The following is a 27,155-nucleotide window of genomic DNA, read 5'->3' as shown; positions in this document are numbered from 1 at the left end:
ATCTAAAAACAGTTCAAAGATGTCACAAAGCAACCAAATCAGTCAAAACTTGGTGTAGAGATCTGAGGTCAAGCAGAAAGTTGTGATTTTGATTAAAAAAAAAAAAACTTTCCCCATTTTAACAGTGTTAATGAGACAAAGCATTGGTGTTCATAACTATCAAGGAAAATAGAAATTGAAGATCTAAGACTCCTGAAAAAAAGAAAAAGCTGAAAACCAGAATGATGATAAGTAGAATTAAACTGTTTTAAGTTCTTTACATTTCCACAGCGTGGTAATCCTGTAGCTCTACTAAGTTAAGAATGAATGTTGTAAGTTCTAGGGTGACTTCAAAAAAAATGATAAAAGGAGGCATAAATAGCATGCTAAAAAGAAAAAAAAGGTATATTTAATCTTTAAAAGTGATAATAGAGAAAAAAGCAAAGAATACAAAAAATGGAAATATAGTAGATTTAAATCCAAATATATTGATAATTTTATTTAAAGTGAATAAATTAAGGGCTTCCCAGGTGGCTCAACAGGTAAACAATCCACTTGCCAATGCACGCGACAAAGGAGATGTGAGTTCAATCCCTGGATCAGGAAGATCCCCTGGAGTAGGAAATGGTAAACTACTCCGGTGTCAATTCTTGCCTAGACAATACCAAGGACAAGAGGAGCCTGGTGGGCTATAGACCATGGCATCGCAAAGAGCTGGAGATGACTGAGCATGCACGCACACAAAGAAATTAAATATTCTAATCCATGATAGTCTCAAATGGATTTTAAAGTTTGGGTTTATACTGTTTATAAGACATGTCTTAAATAAAGGGCACAAAAAGGATAAAGTAAAACAATGAAAAAGATATTTCCATGAAAAAGTTAAGCAATGAAAGCTGGAGTATCCATATAAGTATTAACCAGATAAAGATGTTAAAATAAGTAGAATTATTTAAATGGATGCTATAATTTATAATGACAATCCAAAGCAAGATGAACAATCAAAATACATATATGCACCTGGTAACATAGGCTCAATATGTATAAAGCAAAAACTTCAAATAGAAGTAAGAGAGGAAATAGACAAATCTGCAACAATAAATGCAGACTTTAAACACCTTTTTCAATAACTGATTATTGTAATCACAGGATCAGTGATTTGGAATGTCAATAGAATATTCCATACAAGATATGTATTTTTGACAACTGTAAATGGAACATTCCCCCAAATTTACCATATTCTCAGCCATAAAGTAAGTCTCAAATTTTCAAAGGGATGGTATCACACCATGTTTAACTGACCATAGAAAAGAAAAATTAATTGTTACATACTAGCAGAACACATATATTTGCTAAGAGAGTAGAACTTAAAAACTCTCATAAAAAAAAAAAGTAAATTTATGTGAGGTGACATATATCAATTAACTCGAAGGGGGAATCCTTTCACAATACATACATATTCAAGTCACCACAATGTACCCTTTAAGTATCTTACAGTTTTATTTGTATATATATGTCGGTAAGGCTGAAATTTTAACAAATAAATATATAAAATATTTAATATAAAATATAAATAACATTGAATATCTAAGAATAAATATGATGAAATATATCCAAGACATCTACTAGCTCTACTACTTAGAGACCTAAATAAATGGAGGGTTATACCGTCTTATGAATTAGAGGACTCAACCCTGTAAAACCGAATATTCTCCTGAAGCTGGTATCTAGATTTGTGTAATCTCAATCAAAATCCAAAAATGATCTGTTGTGGAAACTGCTAAACTTATTTTAACTTGCACATGAAAAACCAAAGGTCCAGGGGTAGCAAAGACAATCTTGTAGAATAAAAATGTAGAGGGCCTGCATAGTGGACATGAGGACTTGTTCTCAAGCATGTAGTTTTGGCAAAAAGATAAAATCAACAAATAAAACAGAATAGTCCAGAAAAACTGATACACATGGTCGTCTGATTTACAACAAAGATGCCACTGTAGCACTTTTCAATAAATAGTTCAGAAAACTGACTATATGGGGAAAGAGATCCCCAGGTGGCTCACTGGTAAAGAATCTGCCTGTTGATGCAGGAGACACGAGTTTAATTCCTGGGTCACAAAGATCCCTTGGACAGAAGAGCCTGGAGAAGGAGAAGGAAATGGCAATCCACTCCAGTATTCCTGCTGGGAAAATCCCATGGACAGAGTGGCCTAGGGGCTACATACAATTCTGCCCATGGGATTGCAAAGAGTCGGACATGACTGAATAACTGAGCACATGTACAGTAGGGAAATAAGAGTATGGGCTACTTTCTTTTACCACATAAAATCAATTTATAATGGATTATAAATCTAATTTAAAAAAAAGTGAAATGACAGAGCTTCTAGTAAAAACAGAAAATGCCTTCTCAGCCTTGGGGAGGCCAAGATGTCTTAAACAAGAAACAAAAGTCACCACAGTAAAGGAAAAGGTTGAATAGACAGAGTTCATTAAAATAAACAAATTCTTTATTTAAAAACAGGATTAAGAGAAAAATATCTCTAATTGTATATATTTGGTTGAGTTCAGTCACTCAGTCATGTCCAGCTCTTTGCGACCCCGTGGACTGCAGTACGCCAGTCTTCCCTGTTCATCACCAAATCCTGGAGCTTGCTCAAACTCATGTCCATTGAGTCAGTGATGCCATCCAATCATCTCATCCTCTGTCGAGCCATTTTCCTCTTGCCTTTAATCTTTCCCAGCATCAGGGGCTTTTCCAATGAGTCACTTCTTTGAATTAATTGGTCAAAGTATTGGAGTTTCAGCTTCAGCATCAGTCCTTCCAATGAATATTCAGGACTGATTTCCTTTTAGGATTGACTGGTTTGATCTCCTTGCAGTCCAAAGGACTCTCAAGAGTCTTCTCCAACAGCATAGTTCAAAAGCATCAATTCTTCAGCACTCAGCTTCTTTACAGTCCAACTCTCACATCCATATATGACTACTGAGAAAAAACATAGCTTTAACTAGACAGACCTTTGTCAACAATGTAATGTCTCTACTTTTCAATATGCTGTCTAGGTTTGTCATAACTTTTCTTCCAAGGAGCAAACATCTTTTAATTTCATGGCTGCAGTCACCATCTGCAGTGACTTTGGAGCCCAAGAAAATAAAGTCTGTCACTGTTTCCATTGTTTCCCCATCTATCTGCCAAATTCTCAACATCTGTTGAATCATAGAAAAAGCAAGAGAATTCCAGAAAAACATCTACTTCTGCTTCATTGACTATGCTAAAGCCTTTGACTGTGTGGCTCACAACAAACTGTGGAAAATTCTTAAAGAGATGGGAATACCAGACCACCTTATCTGCCTCCTGAGAAACCTATATGCAGGTCAAGAACCAACAGTTAGAACTAGACATGGAATGGATTGGTTCCAAATATGGAATGGAGTATGTCAAGGCTGCACACTGTCACCCTGCTTATTTAACTGATATGCAGAGTACATCATGCAAAATACCAGGCTGGATGAAGCACAAGCTGGAATTAAGATTGCCAGAAGAAATATCAAGAACCTCAGATATGCAGATGACACCACCCTTATGGCAGAAAGTGAAGAGGAACTAAAGAGCCTCTTGATGAAGGTGAAAAAGGAGAGTAAAAAAGCTGGCTTAAAACTCAACATAGGATATATATATATATATATATATCAAGAGACACATATCCAGAGAAAGAAAAACTCCCACTAAAATAAGTGAGAAAAAGACAAGCCAATTTTAAAAATGGTCAAAAGATTTGAAAAAGGACTTCATAAAACAGAATATCCAAATGACTGATAACCATACAAACAGGTGTTAAACTTCATTAATTATCAGGGAAATACTGCTAAAACCACAATGATATACCACTAAACATCCATTAGAATAACAAAAGTTTTAAAGCTAATGATATCAAGAATGGGCCAGGATGTACAACTGGTACTAGCATGCAATGCCGCTATTGTGATACACTGGCGCAACTTCGAAAACTTTTAAAGCCAAATGCACACTTTCCTTAGGAACTAGCAATTCTACCCTGAGGTAAGTTTCCAACAGAAACATGTATGTGGGTGTGCTTATGTGTGTGCAATGTATCATGTATATGTTATATGTGTGTGTGTGTGTAAATATACATACACATACATATATACATGCACACGTACACCAAAAGGCATGTAGAAGAATCCGAATAGTGTTATCTGTAACAAACATAAAACAGTCAAATGCATAAAATGTCTACCAACCATACAATGAATAATCTACAATATAGTCTAAAATATGGTACCGTGGAGATGATTGAACCATTGATATTGGCAACAATATGAATGGTCCCAATCATCTAATTAGAGAAAGAAATGGCAAACCACTCCAGTATACTTGCCTGGGAAGTTCCATGAACAGAGGAGTTTGGTGGGCTAGAGTCCATAGGGTCACAAAAGAGCTGGACAAGACTTAGCGACTAAATAGCAACCATCTAATAAGAAGATAACACTGAGTGAAAGAAGATATATATAATAGTGCAAAACTAATCTACAGTGATAGAGGGAGGAGAGTGCTTTACTTTGGGCAGGGAATGGCAAATGAATGGGTTGCAACTCAAGGGAAGCTTCTCGGATGTAAATGTACTCTGAATTGAGCGGATCCTGCTTGCATATATAAATTCACTTTGTTGAGTCAACACTCATCAAGTACCTTATTTTTCTATATGTATGCTATGCTACTATTGAAGAATTTAAATAGTGTGGGGAAACAAAAATTCTTTATTCATCGATGAAAGGGAATATGACTTGGCAGAACCTTTTTCAAGGGCAAATTCATAATATTTATCAGCTGAATAATTTCATTTCTGAATAATTTCATTTCATATTCACTAGTAACAAAGAACAAATAGAAAAATAAATTACTTTTTGAAAGTCTTAAGTGTCACGTACTCTTTCGACACTTTAAATTTAATAGTGTATCTATTTACTAATTTGGACAAGTTTATGATAGGTGATGTTATCCTATTGCATAGAAGTATGCATAGAAGTATGAATAGCAGCATTACTTGTAATAGTAAAAATCAGAAATGTGAATAATTTCTTCATTGATGGAAAAAATATTAGCTCAGTCATACAATAAAATGAATGAGGTAAAAATCATATATGGAAATAGGTTCATAATTTACCGACAAAATAAACAGAGGCTAAAACGGTAACATTAGAGCTCATTTTGTTTTAAAAACTAAGGACATACACATTTAGAAATAAACCTGAAAGGATACAAATTGAACTGCTAAATTTGGTTATCTTGGGAGGTGGGATTGTGGGGTGGACTTATTCTTTGTAGTTTATATTATGCATCTCTCTGTTGAGAGAATGTTTTACATAAGAACATATTCCATTTCCCTATTCTTGAGCTCAGACAAAACTCAGAGCAATATAAATAAATTCAAGAAGACAACTCATCTTAAAAGATATGCAATGAGGAACAAATAGAATACATTTCAACTCTCCTGCATCAAAGTCCCCTCACATTTTTTTCAGCCAAATCTTAAGAGTGATCCTTAAATCTTTTTCCTCTTAACACCAGCCAACAACAAAAATGTGTATGGGTAAGGAATATTTTTATATCCTCTTTATGAGAAAATTATGTCTATATTTCTTGCCTCTTTGTTGGTGATATTAAATGGAAACTTTAATTCACAAGATTTAAAAGTAGACTCTGTGGAACAACTCAAGTGTAAAAACCATTAGTGGCAACAGCATTTGCTAAATACTGACATCTGATGGTGTGATAGATCAAGTTTAGCAGCTTTGGGGTATCTAATTCTAAAAATGAAGGTATATGAAACAAAAATAAGAAGTCTTTGGCACCTAGGTCAATAGAATTTCTTCTGACAGAACTGCTGTTTTTCAGCCTTACCTAACCAAAACGGCATGTTTTGGAGAGCTGGATTTCGAAACAAGTGGGTCAAATTACAAGACATAAACAGTATATTTATATGTACAAAAGGAAATCCATAGACCGGAGAAAAGTTTTTTTTTTTTACAAAACTTTTAAAATTTTGCTTGTGTCCTTTCATTTTGGCTTTCTAATTAAATAATTCAGCAAGAAGAAAGATTACAGGCCCTTTAGTAATCATCCCTAAAAGTTCAGGTAACTCTGGCAAAAAGGAGAATAAAAAAAAAAGAAAAAAAGAAATGAAAACAAACAAGGGACTTGAAGGAACTGGGAGCATCCAAACCCTGGCATTAGATTTGGCAACAGGTGAATTTTCTTTGGAGGGTATTAATTTTATAAGTCAAAGCTATTAAAACCCGACTTCCCGTTTCAGGCTTGGAAGGCATAATGTGCAGGTCTCTTGCTCCAACCCTCCCTAGGGGCTGTATTTTATCCAACTAGCCCCACTCCCTTCACTGGCACATATTTAAACTGCAAAATCTACTGGCCAAGACCATTCATTTAGTCTTGCCACATACTGTGCGGAAGTCTATGTCAATGTTAATCTGGCCTTCCCGGATAAGCATACATGGCTCTACTAAATGCACAAACCTACAGTTCCCAAAAACGTCTCATGATACTTCTACATCTCAGGGAAATGTTCAATACTCTTTCGCCTTATTAATTTCAGCTGGAAACAGACTAACCACCATTCAATTTATAAGACAGTTACTCACCATCCTACATTTTCACCTTACTGCTTCAAGACATCTGACTCCAACAATCCTTGGATCACAATGGAATCAATCCATCATATGTCCTTGATATATAGATTCTCCTACTCTCTTGCATTAAAAATTGTTTCGAGTCTTCTCCATTTTTCTTCTTAAATTTCCATTCCTCCATTATTCTCATCAGTCTACGAGCTGCCTATCTATGATGCCAACCCTTCCCCTTGTGCCCAGCTCCCATCTCCTCTTGTCCAAATTTCCTTTCTCTCTCCTTCAGCACTCATGTTCCCCATTCTACTGATTATTATTAAAAAACAAACATCTTAGTCCTCTCTTCTTTCAAAACACTCTCTTAATAGCTCTTACCCTCTAGGTACTGGTCTCTCATGGTAGCTCAGTGGCAAAGAATCTGGCTGCCAATCCAGGAGACTTGGATTCAATCCCTGGGTCAGGAAGATCCCCTGGAGAAGGAATGGCAACTCACTCTGGTATTCCTGACTGGAGAATCCTATGGACAGAGGAGCCTGGTGGGCTACAGTTCATGAGGTCGCAAAAGAGTCAGACATGACTTAGTGACTAAACAACTCCAAGTACTACCTTATTTCTCTTCCCTCTGTCACAAAAACCCTCCCCAGCACTCTCTATATTTATGCCTTCAATTAACTCCTCCTACTTTCAGTGTCTCACTTCAAAGAGTCTCTCACACCACCAGCACTCCACAAAGCAGCTTGGGTCAAGAGCACCAAGAACCTCCATATTGCCCAGTCTGATAGTCATTCCTGAATCCTCATTTAATTGATCTGTTTTCAACATCTGACAATCACTGTCTCCCCCTTGAAACACTTTTCTCACCTGACATCCAAGATAGGATCACACTTTGGGTTTTCCTCCTAATTATCCACTTCTCAGATTTCTTTTCTGGCTCCATCATCTCTCCAAATAGGAGGCTCACCAGGCCTCAGTGCATGGTCTTCCTTTTTGTGTTTCCTCACTTTCTAGGTCATCTCATTCAGACCCATGTCTTTAATGTCATCTATTTTCTCAGTTCAGTTCAGTCGCTCAGTCGTGTCTGACTCTTTGCAACCCCATGAATCGCAGCACGCCAGGCCTCCCTGTCCATCACCATCTCCCAGAGTTCACTCAGACTCACGTCCATTGAGTCCATGATGCCATCCAGCCATCTCATCCTCTGTCGTCCCCTTCTCCTACTGCCCCCAATTTCCAGCATCAGAGTCTTTTCCAATGAGTCAACTCTTCGCATGAGGTGTCCAAAGTACTGGAGCTTCAGCTTTAGCATCATTCCTTCCAAAGAAATCCCAGGGCTGATCTCCTTCAGAATGGACTGGTTGGATCTCCTTGCAGTCCAAGAGACCCTCAAGAGTCTTCTCTAAAACCACAGTTCAAAAGCATCAATTCTTCGGCGCTCAGCCTTCTTCACAGTCCAACTCTCACATCCATACATGACCAAAGGAAAAATCATAGCCTTGACTAGACAGACCTTAGTCAGCAAAGTAATGTCTCTGCTTTTGAATATACTATCTAGGTTGGTCATAACTTTTCTTCCAAGGAGTAAGCGTCTTTTAATTTCATGGCTGCAATCACCATCTGCACTGATTTTGGAGCCCCCAAAAATAAAGTCTGACACTGTTTCTACTGTTTCCCCATCTATTTCCCATGATGGGACCAGATGCCATGATCTTCGTTTTCTGAATGTTGAGCTTTAAGCCAACTTTTTCGCTCTCCTCTTTCACTTTCATCAAGAGGCTTTTTAGCTCCTCTTCACTTTCTGTCATAAGGGTGGTGTCATTTGCATATCTGAGGTTATTGCTATTTCTCCCGGCAATCTTGATTCCAGCTTGTGTTTCTTCCAGTCCAGCGTTTCTCATGATGTACTCTGCATAGAAGTTAAATAAGCAGGGTGACAATATACAGCCTTGACGTTCTCCTTTTCCTATTTGGAAGCAGTTTGTTGTTCCATGTCCAGTTCTAACTGTTGTTTCCTGACCTGCATACAGATTTCTCAAGAGGCAGGTCAGGTGGTCTGGTATTCCCATCTCTTTCAGAATTTTCCACAGTTTATTGTGATCCACACAGTCAAAGGCTTTGGCATAGTCAATAAAGCAGAAATAGATGTGTTTCTGGAACTCTCTTGCTTTTTCCATGATCCAGTGGATGTTGACAATTTGATCTCTGGTTCCTCTGCCTTTTCTAAAACCAGCTTGAACATTTGGAAGTCCATGGTTCACGTATTGCTGAAGCCTGGCTTGGAGAATTTTGAGCATTACTTTACTAGCATGTGAGATGAGTGCAATGGTGCGGTAGTTTGAGCATTCTTTGTCATTGCCTTTCTTTGGAATTGGAATGAAAACTGACCTTTTCCAGTCCTGTGGCCACGGCCGAGTTTTCCAAATTTGCTGGCATATTGACTGCAGCACTTTCACAGCATCATCTTTCAGGATTTGAAACAGCTCAACTGGAATTCCATCACCTCCACTAGCTTTGTTCATAGTGATGCTTTCTCAGGCCCACTTGACTTCACATTCCAAGATGTCTGGCTCTGGATTAGTGATCACATCATCATGATTATCTGGGTCGTGTAGATCCTTTTTGTACAGTTCTTCTGTGTATTCTTGCCACCTCTTCTTAATATCTTCTGCTTCTGTTAGGTCCAGACCATTACTGTCCTTTATCGAGCCTATCTTTGCATGAAATGTTCCCTTGGTATCTCTAATTTTCTTGAAGAGATCTCTAGTCTTTCCCATTCTGTTGTTTTCCTCTATTCCTTTGCATTGATCGCTGAGGAAGGCTTTCTTATCTCTCCTTGCTATTCTTTGGAACTCTGCATTCAGATGCTTATATCTTTCCTTTTCTCCTTTGCTTTTCACCTCTCTTCTTTTCACAGCTATTTGTAAGGCCTCCCCAGACAGCCATTTTGCTTTTTGCATTTCTTTTCCATGGGGATGGTCTTGATCCCTGTCTCCTGTACAATGTCACGAACCTCATTCCATAGTTCATCAGGCACTCTATCTATCAGATCTAGACCCTTAAATCTATTTCTCACTTCCACTGTATAATCATAAGGGATTTGATTTAGGTCATACCTGAATGGTCTATTGGTTTTCCCTACTTTCTTCAATTTAAGTCTGAATTTGGCAATAAGGAGTTCATGATCTGAGCCACAGTCAGCTCCCGGTCTTGTTTTGCTGATTATATAGAGCTTCTCCATCTTTGGCTGCAAAGAATATAATCAATCTGATTTCGGTGTTGACCATCTGGTGATGTCCATGTGTAGAGTCTTCTCTTGTGTTGTTGGAAAAGGGTGTTTGCTATGACCAGTGCATTTTCTTGGCAAAACTCTATTAGTCTTTGCCCTGCTTCATTCCGCATTCCAAGGCCAAATTTGCCTGTTACTCCAAGTGTTTCTTGACTTCCTACTTTTGCATTCCAGTCCCCTATAATGAAAAGGACATCTTTTTTGGGTGTTAGTCCTAAAAGATCTTGTAGATCTTCATAAAACCGTTCAACTTCAGTTTCTTCAGCGTTACTGGTTGGGGCATACATAGACTTGGATAACTGTGATATTGAATGGTTTGCCTTGGAGACAAACAGAGATCATTCTGTCATTTTTGAGATTGCATCCAAGTACTGCATTTAGGACTCTTTTGTTGACCATGATGGCTACTCCATTTCTTCTGAGGGATTCCTGCCTGCAGTAGTAGATGTAATAGTCATCTGAGGTAAATTCACCCACTCCAGTCCATTTTAGTTCGCTGATTCCTAGAATGTCGACATTCACCCTTGCCATCTCTTGTTTGACCACTTCCAATTTGCCTTGATTCATGGACCTGACATTCCAGGTTCCTATGCAATATTGCTCTTTACAGCATTGGACCTTGCTTCTATCACCAGTCACATACACAACTGGGTATTGCTTTTGCTTTGGCTCCATCCCTTCATTCTTTCTGGAGTCATTTCTCCACTGATCTCCAGTAGCATATTGGGCACCTAATAACCTGGGGAGTTCCTCTTTTGGTATCCTATCATTTTGCCTTTTCATACTGTTCATGGGGTCCTCAAGGCAAGAATACTGAAGTGGCTTGCCATTCCCTTCTCCAGTGGACCACATTCTGTCAGGCCTCTCCACCATGACCCGCCCATCTTGGGTTGCCCCACAGGCATGGCTTGGTTTCACTGAGTTAGACAAGGCTGTGGTCCTAGTGTGATTAGATTGACTAGTTTTCTGTGAGTATGGTTTCAGTGTGTCTGCCCTCTGATGCCCTCTTGCAACACTTACCATCTTACTTGGGTTTCTCTTACCTTGGCGTGGGGTATCTCTTCACGGCTGCTCCAGCAAAGCACAGCCGCTGTTCCTTACCTTGGATGAGGGGTATTTCCTTACCACCACTGTTCCTGACCTTCAACATGGGATAGCTCTTCTAGGCCCTCCTGTGCTGCGCAGCCACCACTCCTCGGGTTGCTCCTCCTGGCCGCCGGCCCTGGCCTCTGGCGTGGGTGGCTCCTCAAGGTCACCGCCCGTGGCCTCGGGCGCAAGGTGGCTTCCCCTGGCCGCCCCTGATCTCAGACGCGAGGTGTCTCCTCCCGGCCGCCACTGGCCTCAGACGCGGGGTAGCCATGTCTCTAATGTCATCTATTTTCTCAGTTCTCCCAAATATATATTTCCTAACCTCTCCTTTGACTTCCAGACTTAAGAACCCACTGCATACTTGACACATTCCCTGGGCTATCTAATAGGGATCACAAATGTAACTGGTATAAACTTAGTTCTCCCAACTCTGCCAAAACCTGCCCATAGTCTTTTCCATCTCAGTAAACAGCAACTCCATCTATCCATTGGCTCAGGGTAATCAACCCCAGAGTCTTCCCTTGGTTTCCTTTCCATACCCATGGTGAATTCATCATAAAGCCCTATTGGCTCTAGTTTCAAAATACATACAGCATCTGACCAGTGTTTACCACCTCTGCTGCTATTACCCTGGTCCACACCACTATTGCTTTTACTTGGCTTATTGCAACAGACACCTAACTGGCCTTCCTCTTCATACCCTTGTCCCTTCACTCACTATATTCTCAACACAAGTGACAGACTGATCTCATAAAACATGTCAAATCATTTCACTTCTCTGCTCAAAACCTTGAATTGGCTCCTTCCATCACTTTATTGAAGGGCAAAGTCTTTACTATGATCTTAAGGAGTGTCCCTTCACATCCCCTACCACATCCAAGTTTCCTCTCTCCTAATATGGCTCTTCGCTGGTTGTGCTCCAGCCACAGTGGTCGATTTCATGTTTCTGGAACAATTCAGGTTCACACTCATCTCAGGATCTTTGCACTTGCTATTACCTATTGTCAAGAATACCCTTTTATCTAAGAAACATGGTCCACTATCTTACTTCTTTCAAATCTTCACTCAGTAAGACCTTTTCTGAATCCTTAGTTATAAAAGTTCAACCCTCCACACTCCCAGCAACTTTTCTCAGTTTTTTGTACATTTACCATCATATAACAATTTTTATAGTTTATATTCCATGTTAAGCTCCATGAGACAGGATATTTATTTTGCTCACTGCTATATTCTCAGCACCTGAAATAGTGCTTAGGACACAGTGTTCAATAAATGAATTGAATGAATAAATGTGGTCAGCTTACTAACAGCTTATGTGCTTGCTAGGTATGGTACTGTTTCACTCCTCTAACTGCATCATGGTTTCTATCTAGTCAAGATTTCCTGTTTGCATATCTCTGAAATAATTTTCATTCCAGAAAATATACAAAGTGAAGTCTTTTAATTACCAGGCTTAGTTCCAGACACCTGCCAGGATAAGGACCCTTGCTATAGAAATTCTCATAGATCTGTCTATCAGTGTAAAGCAAAGCATTTTTTCTCTTATTAAAACTGATGTAAAATTGACATAAAATTGACATATATCATTATATTAGTTGTACAACATAATGATTCAATATCTGTATTTATTGCAAGATAATCACCATAATAAGTCTAGTTAACATCCACTACTATTGATACTTACTTTTTTTTCTTGTGATGAAAACTTTTAAGATTTATTCTTTTACTCTCATAGCAACTTTCAAATATACAATATTGTATAGTTAACTACAACCACCATGCAATAAATTGCATCCCCATGATATTTATTTTATAACTGGAAATTTGTATCTTTTGACCACCTTTACCATTTCACCTGGCCCCCTACCCCACATCTCTGACAACCACCAATCTGTTCTCTATATCTATGAGTTTGGATAGGTTTTCTTTGTTTTAGATTACATATAAATCAGATCATATAGTATTTGCCTTTCTCTATCTGACATTTTTCTTAGCATGATAAGTGGCTCAGCAGTAAAGAATCCACTGGCCAATGCAGGAGATGAGGGTTCGATCCCTGGGTTGGGAAGATCCCTTGGAGAAGGAAATGGCAACCCACTTCAGTATTCCTGCATGGAGAATTCCATGGACAGAGGAGTCTGGCAGTCTATAGACCATGGGGTCACAAAGAGTCTGACTTGACTTACTGAAAAACAGCAACAACAGCATTTGAAATTTCAGTTAGCATGATACCTTATGAGTCCACTCATGTTGTTACAAATGGCAAGATTTTATCCTTTTTATAGGCTCAATAATATTCCATTGTAAAATATATATACCACAGTTTTTAATCCATTCACCCATAAATGAACACCTAGGTTGCTACTATATCTTTCTCAGCCATTATAAATAATGCCACAATTAACATGTGGTGTACATATCTTTTCAAATTAGTGTTTTCATTTCTTTCCAATAAATATCCAGAAGCAAAATTGCTAGATGACAAGTTAGTTCTATTTTTAATTTTTTGAGGACCCTCCATATTGTTTCTCATAGTGGTTGTAGCATTTACAACTCATCAACAGTGAACAAGGGCTCCCTTTTTGTCACATCCTCACCAACACTTGCTACTTGTTACCTTTTTGAAAACAGCCATTCTGACAAGTGTGAGGGGATATCTCAATGTGATTCTGATTCTCCCTAATGATTAGTGATGCTGAGCATCTTTCCATGTTCCTGTTGACTATCTGTATGTCTTCTTTGGAAAAATGTCTATTCAGATCCTCTATTTTTTAACTGGACTGTTTGGACTTTTTTGCTATTGAGTTATAGGAGTTCTTTTTAGATTTTGGATATTAACCCCTTAAAGATGTCTGATTTGCTAATACTTCTCCCATTTGGTAGGTTGCCACATCTTTTCTTAAAAGCATACTTCCTAAGAGAATCATATAGAAGAAAGCAACAACAACAAACCCTCTACTTTCTTTAATACTGCCGAAGAAGTACTATATGAACAAACTCAACAAAAAAGCCATTTTTTTCTCAATTTTTTCAATGCATATAACTTGGGTTTTTATTTGATTTTTGGCACCAAGATTCCTACATTCTGCGAAATTATTAGCAAAAGCTATATGGTATGTTTCTCTAGGGAAAGTCTTTAGACTTGTGAAATTCACTTTTTAAAATTTGAAGGAAAACTCATTTATAACAAAAGTGAAAGAAACTAAAGAGAAGCCAAAGCAAAGAATTATTTAATGAGCTACTTTATGATTCTGAAGTCTCAATTCTTAAGCACGGCGCTGTTAAAGCTAACTGTAGTCGAAACAACAGGCTTTGGCCGGTGGCTGTGATACTTCTGTATTCACCAAAATTCTTTTCTTCCTCCTCAGCCTGCAGCTAGATGACACCACCATTCCCCTTGAGTTTGCATGCATGGCTACATGACCGAATCCCTTGCATGATTCTGCCCCATAATTCAGGACGAAGCATTAAGAAACTTCCCTTGAGATTTTTCTCTGTTACCCTAGTTTCTGGCTGGCTATACAGAAGACATTAGGAGACTCTGAAGTCCTAAAAATTGGTGGAGGAAGATGAGATCCTTGAAGGACCACAAGTGATTGCTCACTGATCCACTCTGGATCAGGTGTGAGCCAGAAGTACATTTATAATTGTGTGAAGCTGTTGGAATTTGGGAGTTTATGGCAGTATTCATTGTAACTTATCTCAAGTAAAATACTACTAGAAATTGTGCTCCTCAGAGTTGACTGGCACATAGTCCTATCACAGGCCTATCATCCAGATATCTGGCAGAAAAACAAACATACTGGACAATATCAAGAAAAGCTGTTTTCATCGGTTTTACTCAATGACTACTACAGCATGACAGAAGTAAATTAAGACATACTAGAATGAAGGAATGAGTTCTTAAATATAATTTGAAATGACTCAGTTCAGTTCAGTCGCTCAGTCGTGTCGACTCTTTGCGACCCCATGAATCGCAGCACGCCAGGCCTCCCTGTCCATCACCAACACCCAGAGTTCACTCAAACTCACATGTATCGAGTCAGTGATGCCATCCAGCCATCTCATCCTCTGTCGTCCTCTTCTCCTCCTGTCCCCAATCCCTCCCAGCATCAGGGACTTTTCCAACGAGTCAACTCTTCGCATGAGGTGGCCCAAATACTGGAGTTTCAGCTTTAGCATCATTCCTTCCAAAGAACACCCAGGACTGATCTCCTTTAGAATGGACTGGTTGGATCTTCTTGAAGTCCAAGGGACTCTCAAGAGTCTTCTCCAATGCCACAGTTCAAAAGCATCAGCATGCAGTTGTTTAGTGAATAAGAACCTTTCTTCCTTCCTTAAATCAAATGTAAGCTTAACTGCCTTCCTTTACTCCCAAGACTAATGAATCTAAAAAGTATTTCTGAATTCTTCTTTACTTATCAGAAAAATCTTCCCGAGTTCTCTGAATATCACTACCACACCATAATGCACTTCCTTTTGAAATTATAAAATAAATCCATTCACACATATTTTTGAATGTCTATTAAAGTACTGAAATAAATCTGTGGAGGAAGAAAAGAAGAATATATGGTACTCACTCCCACTCCTAAACCTAACTTTACGTAGGAAGGTGCAGTAGAACCAACTATTAACCAATGATGAAATTAACAAGATATTGTACTATTAAGATACTGGGCTATTAATAGGACATTCTAAGCTACAGTGGTTTCCCTGCATCATGCAGGTATTATTCAGCTCTATGGGTTCCTAAATAGTCCAGCCTTGAAGTTGCTAGACAGGGTTTTACTGAGCTCCATGATTGATAAATTACACTCTAACTTTGGAGTCTCTTGGACCAAGGCTGAGTTTACAAGGCTAAAGATCCTGGAAACATGCCCAAGTCCTGAACCAGGGTCTGGATAGGGACTGGATTAAGCTATGGCCTGTGAAGGAGCCCAGGCCCAGATGTTCTTGAAAGACAGAGATGAAACCTCGCTTCTTATTCCTTACAATTCCCACTGGCATTAAATAGATGGAGCTTTGCATCCTCTTCTATCACTATGAGCTGATAAAGTTGACCGACAAACCTAGACAACATATTAAAAAGCCCACAAAGATCTGCATAGTTAAAGCTATGGTTTTTCCAGTAGTCATGTATGGAAGTAAGAAATGGACCATAAAGAAGGATGAGTGCTAAAGAATTGATGCTTTTGAATTATGGTATTGGAGAAGATTCTTGAGAGTCCCTTGGATCGCAAGGAGATCAAACCAGCCAATCCTAAAGGAATCAACCCTGAATATTCATTGGAAGGACTGATGCTGAAGTTGAAGCTCCAATACTTTGGACACTTGATGTGAAGAGCTGAATCACTGGAAAAGACCCTGATGGTGGGAAAGATTGAGGGCAAGAGGAGAAAGGGATGACAGAGGATGAGATGGTTGGATGGCATCATTGACACAATGGACATGAGTTCGAGCAAACTCAGGGAGATAGTGAAGAACAGGGGAGCTGCAGTGAAGAAGCCTGGCAAGCTACAGTCCATGGGGCTGCAAAGACTTGGATATGACTTAACAACTGAATAACAATGACTCTACTATCTGATTTACCTGGTTATGAACTCACCTCAAAAATGCTCTGAATTATTTTTGAATACAATGAAATTCTTTAAAGACTTAACAAAAGGCCTTCATAAACATGTCCCCAGACTATATGGCAGAGGTTCATAAGAAATTGTTTTCTCTTTTATGGTTGTTACCAAATAACTGACTCACTGAAAGAATAGATTCTAGAGATTGCCTTTGGTAGACTAAAATAAGTTTGTTGAACAAGAGTCATATCATTTCCACTAGAAAGTAATTTTCAGTATCCAATCAACTAAGATATTAACCTTTCATCTGCTACAACATCAGGAGATATATGTGTTAAATAGAAGTGAAGGAGCCAGGGTAGTTGAAGGGTTGGTAGAGAATGGGACACTCAGACAGCTCAAAGAAATGGCAAATGACCAGTCAGCATGGGAATACTCAGTCTTAACCAACCCAGTGGTTTTTCTAGTACTGAATACATACCAACTGGTATCTGCCTGCCTCATATCCCATACAGGATGGCTAATAACAAAGGGAAGTGAATTTAGAACTCTTAAGTATTCACCTTTCCTTTGTAACTTAATCGTGACCCTCCCCTTTGCTCCTTCTGGAAGATCCTTACATTATAAAGCCTAAGAGACCCATTTCCATTGCTATAGAAGTATTACATGAATTTTTTAAAATGAATATAAGCTTAAAATTATTATTTTCAATTATTCAGGTAACATACAGATTCTTTGTGAGTTATACCTGTCAGATTACTGACCTGAAATAAAAGACTTTCTCCGTTTAGCTGGAGTCCAGTTTTCCCTACATTATACAAGCAGATAGTTCACTGAGAATACAGTTACATTTACTAGGCTCTAAACTAAATCAGAGTTGACTCATTGGAAAAGACCCTGATGCTAGGAGGGATTGGGGGCAGGAGGAAAAGGGGATGAAAGAGGATGAGATGGCTGGATGGCATCACGGACTCGATGGACGTGAGTCTGAGTAAACTCCAGGAGTTGGTGATGGACAGGGAGGCCTGGTATGCTGCAATTCATGGGGTTGCAAAGAGTTGGACATGACTGAGTGACTGAACTGAACTGAAACTAAATCAAAAGGATAAACTCCCTGCAAATAAACCCCCTAAAACATATTAGCTATTTGACCTTGGATGAGAGATTTGTATTCCCTTGGGGTGTTTCCTCTACTGAAAAGTGAAGGCGTGGTACTAGACAGTTTCTGAAGTTCTTTCCAGAAGTAATATTCTGAGATCCTCTCTCGAAGCCAATATCCTCCATTAGCTATGAATCATGGGGACTTCCAAAATAACTTAGTCAAACCTAATCCGATGCTGGAATCTCTACTACAACATCTGTTTGACCATCTCCATTTATAGGAAATTTAGTACTTCTGAGGCAGTCAAATGAAACAGTTATTTTCACCAGAAGGTTCTTCTTTCTCCTAAGTTAAAATCAATATTTCTGAAACTGTTGACTATAGATCATAAAAACTGAATATCTTTACATAATTACATCTCTCTATAGCAGGTTTGGGCTTCCCTGGTGGCTCAGACAGTAAAGTGGCTGCCTGCAATGCAGGAGACCTGGGTTCGATCCCTGGGTTGGGAAGATCTGGAGAAGGAAATGGCAACCTTCTCCTTCACATAGCAGGCTTACTATATTGAATTCAACAACTTTTTAATCAACAACTTAAAATAAAATTGTGTGTAAGTTTCTTGGTGGCTCAGTGGTAAAGAATCTGCCTGCAATGCAGGAGATGGGGGTTTGATCTCTGGGTGAAGAAGATCCCCTGGAGAAGGAAATGGAAATCCACCCCAGTATTCTTGCCTGGGAAATCCCATGGACAGAGGAGCCTGGCAGGCTACTGTCCATAGGGTCGCAAGAGTTGGACATGACTGAGCAACTAAACCTCCATCACCACCATAGTTGATTAACAATGTTGTGTTAGTTTTCGGTGTACAGTAAAATGATCGATTTTTTCCAGGGCTTTCCAGGTGGTGCAGTGGTAAAGAATTTGCCTGCCAATGCAGGAGATGCAGGTTTGATCCCTATGTTGGAAAGATGGCCAGCAGAAGGAAATGGCAACCCACTTCAGCATTCTTGCCTGGAAAATCCCATGGACAGAAGAGCCTGGTGGACTACATTCCATAGGGTAGCAAAGAGTCAGACACGACTGAGCACTCACTATTTTTTTCATATTCTTTTCCCATTTAGGTTGTTGCATAATACTGAGCAGAGTTCCCCATGCTATACAGTAGGTCCTTATTGGTCATCTATTTTAAATACAGCAGTACATATCCATCCCCAACTCTCTAGCTATCCATCCCCAACTCTCTAGGATATCCTTCCCCCTTTCCCCCTGATTACTATAAGGACACCATTTCTTAAGTTATATGGTTTCAAACTACATCTTCTATAATGTTCTACTTTACACATTGGGCTTCAAATCAAGAAACACAACAACAACCTAGACTTTATGAAACATACAATATAGATTAAATATTCTCATAAATATCTTCATTTTCATGTAGATTTTGTATAGCTACTTTAAGAATAAGTGACTCAGTAAGTAAAAGGCATATGCTATAGACATATATTCATGAAGAATGATATTCAAATACTTAGAAAGTACTGTTAGATTGAGTCAAACATAGTGTGACCTCATGGACTGCAGCCCGCCAGGCTCCTCCACCCATGGGATTCTCCAGGCAAGAATACTGGAGTGGGTTGCCATTCCCTTCTCCAGGGGATTTTCCTGATGCAGGGATTGAACTTCCATCTCCTGCATTTCAGGCAGATTATTTATCATCTGAGCCACCAGGGAAGCCCCAAATATTACCATACATAGTAATACTGTCTCTGAAACTTCACCATACTAGAAACATGTGAGAGAGTGCTTACAAACCAGGTTTTAAACTAATGAGTTCTATTCAGTCAAATGCTATGAATAACAATGTATTCAGTTTGTTTTCTTTCATTTGCCACAGTTATAGGTATCCACATCACTCCTATAAATGTTGGGATATAAACCCTACTTAATTTTAATCATAAATTATTTTTCCATGAATTTGGATTTATCTGTCTGCTTCTCTACTTTCAAATCAATATTAAATTATAATTCTTTAAATTAAACTATAAAGTCAAAAATAGCAGAACAACTTACTGAATATCTTAATTCTAGGAAAGTACAGACCAAGCACAGCAACTTGCATAGATAAGCGCTGAATACATCTTTCTTTTAGATTATTTATAAAGTGAGGAGTATTCACAAATGATACTGGGAACAGACCTCAGCACTTCTGTGTTTCACAATAATCTTGATCTACTAGATCAAGAAGCTAGATAAAGAAACTTAAAAGCATTTGTGGATGCCTATGCATTAAAATTATGGACTTCCCTGGTGGCTTAGATGGTAAAGCGTCTGTCTACAATATGAGAGACCTGGGTTCGATCCCTAGGTCGGGAAGATTCCCTGGAGAAGGAAATGGCAACCCACTCCAGTACTCTTGCCTTGAAAATCCCATGGACGGAGGAGCTTGGTGCAGGCTACTATCGATGGGGTCGCAAAGAGTCGGGCACGACTGAGTGACTTCACTTTCTATGCATTAAAAGGTACTATATGCAAAGCAACAAATTAACTTTGCCATGAATATTGTGTTTAAGTTTCTCATTTGTAAAATAGAAGGAACACCACCGAACTCTTCTGCCTGGTATCGTGCAGCCATCAGAGGAGGGAAAAGCATGTGAAAGAACAATGGAAATCCTAGAAAGGAACCCTACAGACAGTAAGATGTTTAAATAGTTGCAGTTACTCTTGGTATCCATATAAGCACAATGCTTATTTGACTATGAACCTAAATGTCTGAACCCTGTATTAAAAAAAAAAAATTCAAGCTAGAATTTACTTGGGGACAAATTTTAAGACATTTTAGAGATTTTTGTGCTTATTTTACTTCTAACCAAAAGTACTGCAAAAACAGCCACTGTCGTAATTCTTTCACACCTCTGTTTCCAATCTTGGCCAGATTCTCAAAAACGAAGAAGATGTGTTAAGATAGTCAGGGGAAAAGTTCAGTGGATGCTACTGAACCTCTAAAACAAACTCTGGAACAAAAGTGATGATAGTTACATTTTGGTACTCCGTTTGCGGTTCTTCAATCTACTGAGATAGTCAATTTGCTCTAATTTCTAGAGTTTTGGTGATTAAACATTTTAATTGTCTATCCTCTTTTCTTTATATTTATAGTCCTTATTCCCAGAACTGAAATCCTATAACTGCCAAAGGCAATGGAACATATAGGTGCCTTCAAACCCTGCCAAATTTGAAAATGAGTTCAAGCCTACATATTTAATATTCATTAACTTCAGTAATAGAAGCACTTGATAATAAATCATGTGTTTCCTCTCACACTTACTCTAATAAGAATTCACAGGAGACTCAGGAGAGTGTGAAAAGGGAATAAGAGCCATCTTGTTAGGATGAAAAAAATCTCAATAGTCAACGATATCCTTTAAGTTCATGCTAAGATCCTGGTGTGGTAAAGGAATTTATGTCAATCTTCTTCAGCTAAGGAGAGAAGGACTCTATAAGATAGGCAAAGAGCAAGATGGAGACTAACAGCAGGAAAAAAAGAAAAACAGAATTCTTGATGGTGAAAAATCCCCCAAAACAAAATGGAAACTAATATCCAGGTAGATTATTTTAGGTGTTTTGATGATGTCATTCTTTCAAGGGCCATTAGAAGTCAGTGAGTTATTTAAAAGGAGAGGTTAAAAGGGTTTAAGGGAACTAAAGTCCCACAATTTCCAGGAAATAGAAAGCACACATCTACCCTCATATGCCTTTAAGTGTATAATTAAAAGAAGAAAGCTTTAATGCCTCTCTAATCATGGCAGCCAGGACTTCTATGCTTTATTTTTTTACCTAAAAGAAGAAAAACAACAACAGTGAAACTAAAACCACCAAGTTCAATTTCATGGGCCAAATCCTAAAAATAGGTCAGACTTTGCTTTCTTACGGAAAGAAATACAAAGTAAGAAAGAAAAACCCAGAAGATCTGAACTGCTTCACAAAGTTGTCTGAATATAATGTCAAGTCCACAAGGATGCTTGGTTTTTAGGGGCTTCTTGTGAACTGTGTTGAGGTCTAAACAGTCAACAGTGACCAAATTCACAGTGCTGGGAGGTAGTAGGGAGAAAAATGCTATAAGCATACTTGCTTGGCTCTGTATGTTAACATTTGAACATACAATTTCGGTTATTACAGAAAATCTTCATAGCTGTGGTTTAGAGTTTTATAAGTTAGGGCTTCCCTGGTGGCTCAGACGGTAAAGAATCTGCCTACAATGCAGGAGACCTGGGTTTGATCCCTGGGTCTGGAAGATCCCCTGGAGAAGGGAATGGCTACCTTCTCCAGTATTCTTGCCTGGAGAATTCCACGGACAGAGGAGCTTGGTGGGCTGCAGACCATGGGGTCACAAAGAGTCAAACACGACTGAGTGACTAACACTACTACTATTCTCCATACGCTCACACATAAATAGGTAAGGGTAATCATGCAAGACAGTTTACTCTGCATTTTGAATACTAGTTTCAGAATGTTTTTCTGCATGTATCATAAGGACTACAGTTTAAAATAATCACACTCACTAGTGACCAAACTCACAATGCTCGTAAGTGACAAAAAACATAAGTTATTAAAAACATATGTGCTTAGTTCCTATACTAGTGTTTAAACATAACAAATTCAGTTATTACACAGAAACCTCATAGCTGTATTAGTTCTCTGTAAGTTCACATATTAAATGATGGGATTAAACATATAAGACAGTCTGACTATGCATTTTAAATACTATTTTCAGTATGTTTTTCTATATTATCATAAGGGCCATGGTTTAAAATAAAGAGTTTATCTTATATTTGTATGATACATCATTGAATATAAAAGAAAACAATTTAGGATTATGATTCAGAATTTTTCTTCAGTATCACATCATCATTCATAAATATCCTCCTTAGTTTATAGAGCATACTCCAAGATAGACATTTTCATTGTAGTAGTATTCCTAATTGATCAACTCAGCCAAAATTTTCATTAAAATGATACATCTATTGAGATCAAGAGACGAAGTTCAGAATCTCATTGCTCTACATATATTTGCCCTCTAGATTCATCTTTCAGCAAACACTTATAGAGTATCTGCAACTGTGCCATAGGTTATGTTGGAGACAAAGATAAATGACTAATCAGCATGCATCAGTGGAAAGAGGTTAAATAATTTATGTTATTAATTGCTTAGTTCATTGCCTATAACAGAATAAACCCTCAGAAGATTTTAGCTACTGCAATGGCGGCAGTGACAATGATGACCCATAGGAAAACATTCCAGAATTTCTGTGCTTTCAGTTTTCACAAATATACTGTGCCATTAATTTAATTTTTAATAACAACCAGCTCTGTTCCTGCCAGGAAAGAAGGGTCGGACAAATGAACAAAAACACAAATACAATGCATAATGCAATTAGAGAGGTAAAGCCAAAGTACTGTGGTCCCTCCAAAAAGGGTGTAAAAATGAGGAAAGACTGCTTTCTTGCAGAGGTTAGTATTCATCCTAGGTTTTGAAAGATGGGAAGCACTTAATCAAAGAGTTCCGCTAGATTAGAGAATACATAAAAGGACCTGTCAGGTAACAGAGCAGCTGATCTCGAATGCCAAGCTTAGAGTTTATTTTAGATTTTATTCACCAAAAAAAATAGGAAGCCTGTAAAAATATTTGAAGAAGGAAGTAAAATATACAAATTCGTGTTCACATATATGCAAGCATATATGTCTGCATGCATATATATTTCAAAGTACAGCCCTATCCTATTCCAAAGTACTTTCTTCCTTCCTAGTCAATAATTTACTTTTCCATTCTGGGGACACGATGAGCTGGCTGCGAGGGCAGGCTCGAAGAGCTGGGTGCATATGAGGTCAGGCACTGTGTCCTAGTCTTGGCAGGCAGGCACACAGGCCTCAGGTGGGGAGGTTGGGTGACAGCCTGGACTCTGTAGGGCCTGAGGAGACTTTGCCTCAGGAGACCTGTGGATACCCTTGGGGAAGGCTGGAAGCCGACAGCCCCTGTCTCAGGAAAGAAGCCTTATTTGTTCTGTAGCCCTTGCACAGGAAGGATTGTACTAGAAGACTGAAATGCTACCTGTCGTAGAGGCTGGGAGAGAGACAGCTCCTGTTTAGATCTGGAAAGATCTGGGAGCAGAAAGGTTGCTTGTCTGCATCTTAAAACTTGGATGATTATTTTTCTACTGCTTGAAGTGTTAGTTTCCTAGGACTGAAATAACAAACTGAGTGGGTTAAAACAACAGAAATGTATTCCCTTCAAGTTCTGGAGGCTGGAAGTCCATCAAGGTGTTTTCAAGGCCATGCTCTCTTTGAAGACTCTGAGGGAGGAGTCCTTTCTAGTCTCTCCTCGTTTCTGGAGACTGTTGGCGATTCTTGGTGTCCCTTGGCTTGTCTGCAGACGCATCACTCTGAACTCTCCCTCTGTCCTCACACAGCCTTCTTCCCTGTTTGTGTCTGCGTCCAAATTTCCCTCTTCTTACAAGGATGCCAGTCATTAGATTAGTGCCCACACTAACACTGTGAACTCATCTTACCTCGATTACATCTGTAAAGACTGATCTCCAAATAAAGCCATATTCATAAGTTCCAAGAACTGGGACTTCAACATACCTTTTGGGGGGAATACAATTCAACCCATAACAGTTGGCTTGTTGATCAGCAAAGAGAAACTGCTGTGTTTCCCATCATTCTCTTTGATTTAGAGACCTAACATGCTAACTAAGGTAGGAGAATGGTAAAGAGAGGCTGGATTCATAGAGATTTCTGACAACAAAACTGGCAGGATTTGGTAATAAACCCAAATATTCTTCCATCAAATTTGGGAACTTTTTAGTTCATTATTTCCTCAAATCTTTTTCCTGCATTGTTTTCCATCTCCTTTTCAGACCCCCCTTTTATTCACGTTAGACCTTCTGATATTATCCTACAAGTGACAGAGTCTTGGTTCATTTTTATTTCGAATCTTTTTTTTCTCTTTATTTAGATTCAAATTGAATTATTACTATTAGCTGTCTTCAGGTTTATTGGCTTTTTCTTCTGTCGTCTTCAGTTTTCTCTTAAGCCCATCTGGCAATTTATTTTCCTTTCCAGATTGTGTTTTTTCAGTTCTCTAATTTCCATTTGGTTCTTTTTTGTTTGTACAAACAGGGTTTGTATTTATCTGTTGAAATTTCCTCTACTGACTTATTTTGATCATATTTTTCTTTACATTTGTATATGGTTATAACAGTTGCTTTAAAATCTTGTCTGCAGATTATAATTTCTTGGAGTAAGTCTCTGTTGATTACTTTTTCTCTTGAGTATGAGTATCACTTCTCTGTTCTCTTCATATATTTAGTCATTTTGTTTCGTCTCATGATTCTTGTAGAGAGTATGTTACATTTCTCTGAAGAGAAGAAACGATTTGTGTGTTTGTTTTAGCAGGAAAATACCTAGGAAAACTCAAAGTCCAAATTCCTGTTTGCCCTGTGGTGGCCAGTTGCTAAATCTCTGTTCAATCCTTTCAGCGTTAGGTGGCTACCCTCTACCACACATGCATACTTCAGAGGTCAACCAGATGTTTGGACAGAGTTAACACAAAGAATTTTGCGCTCTCCCACTGTGTTTCTCTCCTTTCTAAGATTTTCACCCTCACTCTCCAATCTCTGTGCTAAGTACTAAGTCACTTCAGTCATGTCCAACTCTTTGCGACCCTATGGACTGTAGACCGCCAGGCTCTTCTGTCCATGGGATTTTCGAGGAAGAATACTGGAGTGGATTGCCATATCCTACTCCAGGGGATCCTCCCAACCCAGAGATCTAACCAGCATCTCTTATTGTCTCCTGCATTGGCAGGCAGCTTCTTTACCACAAGCGCTACCTAGGAAGCCCAGTCTCTGTGGTAACCCTGAAAATAGTGCTGAGTGGGAATATAGGAAACTCACCTAATGCTATTCTCTTCTTTGAAGTATCAATACATCTTCATTTCTGCCCACCTTTTTTTGTCTTCAAATAGCTTCAGATAGTTGTGATATATATACATGCACACACACACACACACACACACACATACATATAATCACACATATGCAATATGTATATATGCAACTACATGTGTGGATATAAAATTATGCATATGTTGTGGATTTATGTATATATTGTTTATGTGTATAACGTTCTCACTGAAATGGCTGATCTGATCTGAGTTACTCTGCCATTACTAGAAGGAGAATCCATACCTAACACAGCATTAGATGCATTCCCTGTTTAAAAATTAGGGGGAAAAGTAAATAATAAAGTCCTTAAATGAAAAATGAAACATAAGAAAAAACAAATAACTTAATACAAAAATGAGCAAAAGAATGAGTAAACCACTATTTAATAGAGGGGAAAACACAAATTGTCAATAAATGTATAAAAAATTATCAACTTTAGCAACAGTGGAGTAACTTCACATTAAGATAATAAAATTATATTCCTTTTTTAAAATTAAGACAAATAACAAAACCAAGAGATGGATCAATGAGATTCGATCTGCTTGTAGAAATAAAAATTGTACTTTGGAAAAGAACAACTTCATATTATCTTGAGAAGCTGATCACTTGCTATGATTCAGCAATTCCATTCCAAAATATAAACAACCTAAAAAAATCTCCTTATTTGTACATCAGGAGAAATGTGTTAGAATGTTTAGAGAAGTAGGTTTCATAATAACAGTAAAAACTGGAAAATCAAATCTCCATTTCTAAAATGACAAATTTTGATACAATCACAAAGTTAATATCACACAGCAATGAAAAGAAATGACCTACCACTACAGATATCAATGTGTATTATCTTAGAAATAATATAGAGTAGAAAAAGACTAGAAAGATAAGTATGAAACCATTTTTATAAAGCTTAAAAAACACAGGTATGTTATATCTTCAATTCATGTGGATATGTGGTAATTTTGAGAATGAATAATGAAAAATTCAGCATAGAGGTTACCTCTTGGAAAGAAACAGGAGATGGATAAGGAAAGAATAAAAAGATATTTGGCATTTTTCTAATTCTTATAGAGATGATGGGTTTATAGGCATTCTTCTTAAAATGTGCTATGTAAGTATTTACATTTACAGAAAATTTTGTATGTAAAAAATAAAATGTAGAAGAGGGCAGAAAATGGAGACGGCTTAGAAAAAGTTGACTAGTATTGTAATAGCAGGGAGAATCTCTTGCTCCTGTTTTCAGCTAAGTAAATACTTCTTGGCTAAATATATATTTTTGTAAATCCCAATTTGAATGGCATTTAAATAATTAGGTCATCAAATACCTTTAAAATTAGCCTACTTTTTGGAGTTACAAGGTTTTCAAAGGCCATATTTCTGTTAAAAATGATATTCTGGGTATTTAAAAACTAGCAATTTGTAAAAAATATATTTTGATAAAATAATTTTTACTTCAGTTTTATGTACTCTTGTACATAGTACTG

The 27,155-nt window shown here is 38.1% G+C and overlaps 1 long non-coding RNA gene across 10 annotated transcripts in view; it reads right to left on the bottom strand.

Moving 5' to 3' along the window:
- The window catches only part of LOC138444863 (uncharacterized), an 87,998-nt gene that overhangs the window by 22,569 nt on the left and 38,274 nt on the right, over window positions 1-27,155 (bottom strand). The window lies entirely within an intron of this gene.

This window comes from Ovis canadensis, chromosome 8 (assembly GCF_042477335.2).
Source record: "Ovis canadensis isolate MfBH-ARS-UI-01 breed Bighorn chromosome 8, ARS-UI_OviCan_v2, whole genome shotgun sequence".
Taxonomy (NCBI): Eukaryota; Metazoa; Chordata; class Mammalia; order Artiodactyla; family Bovidae; genus Ovis; species Ovis canadensis.
The sequence above is the reverse complement of the archived record's forward strand: the minus strand, read 5'-3'. Positions and strand labels throughout refer to the sequence as shown.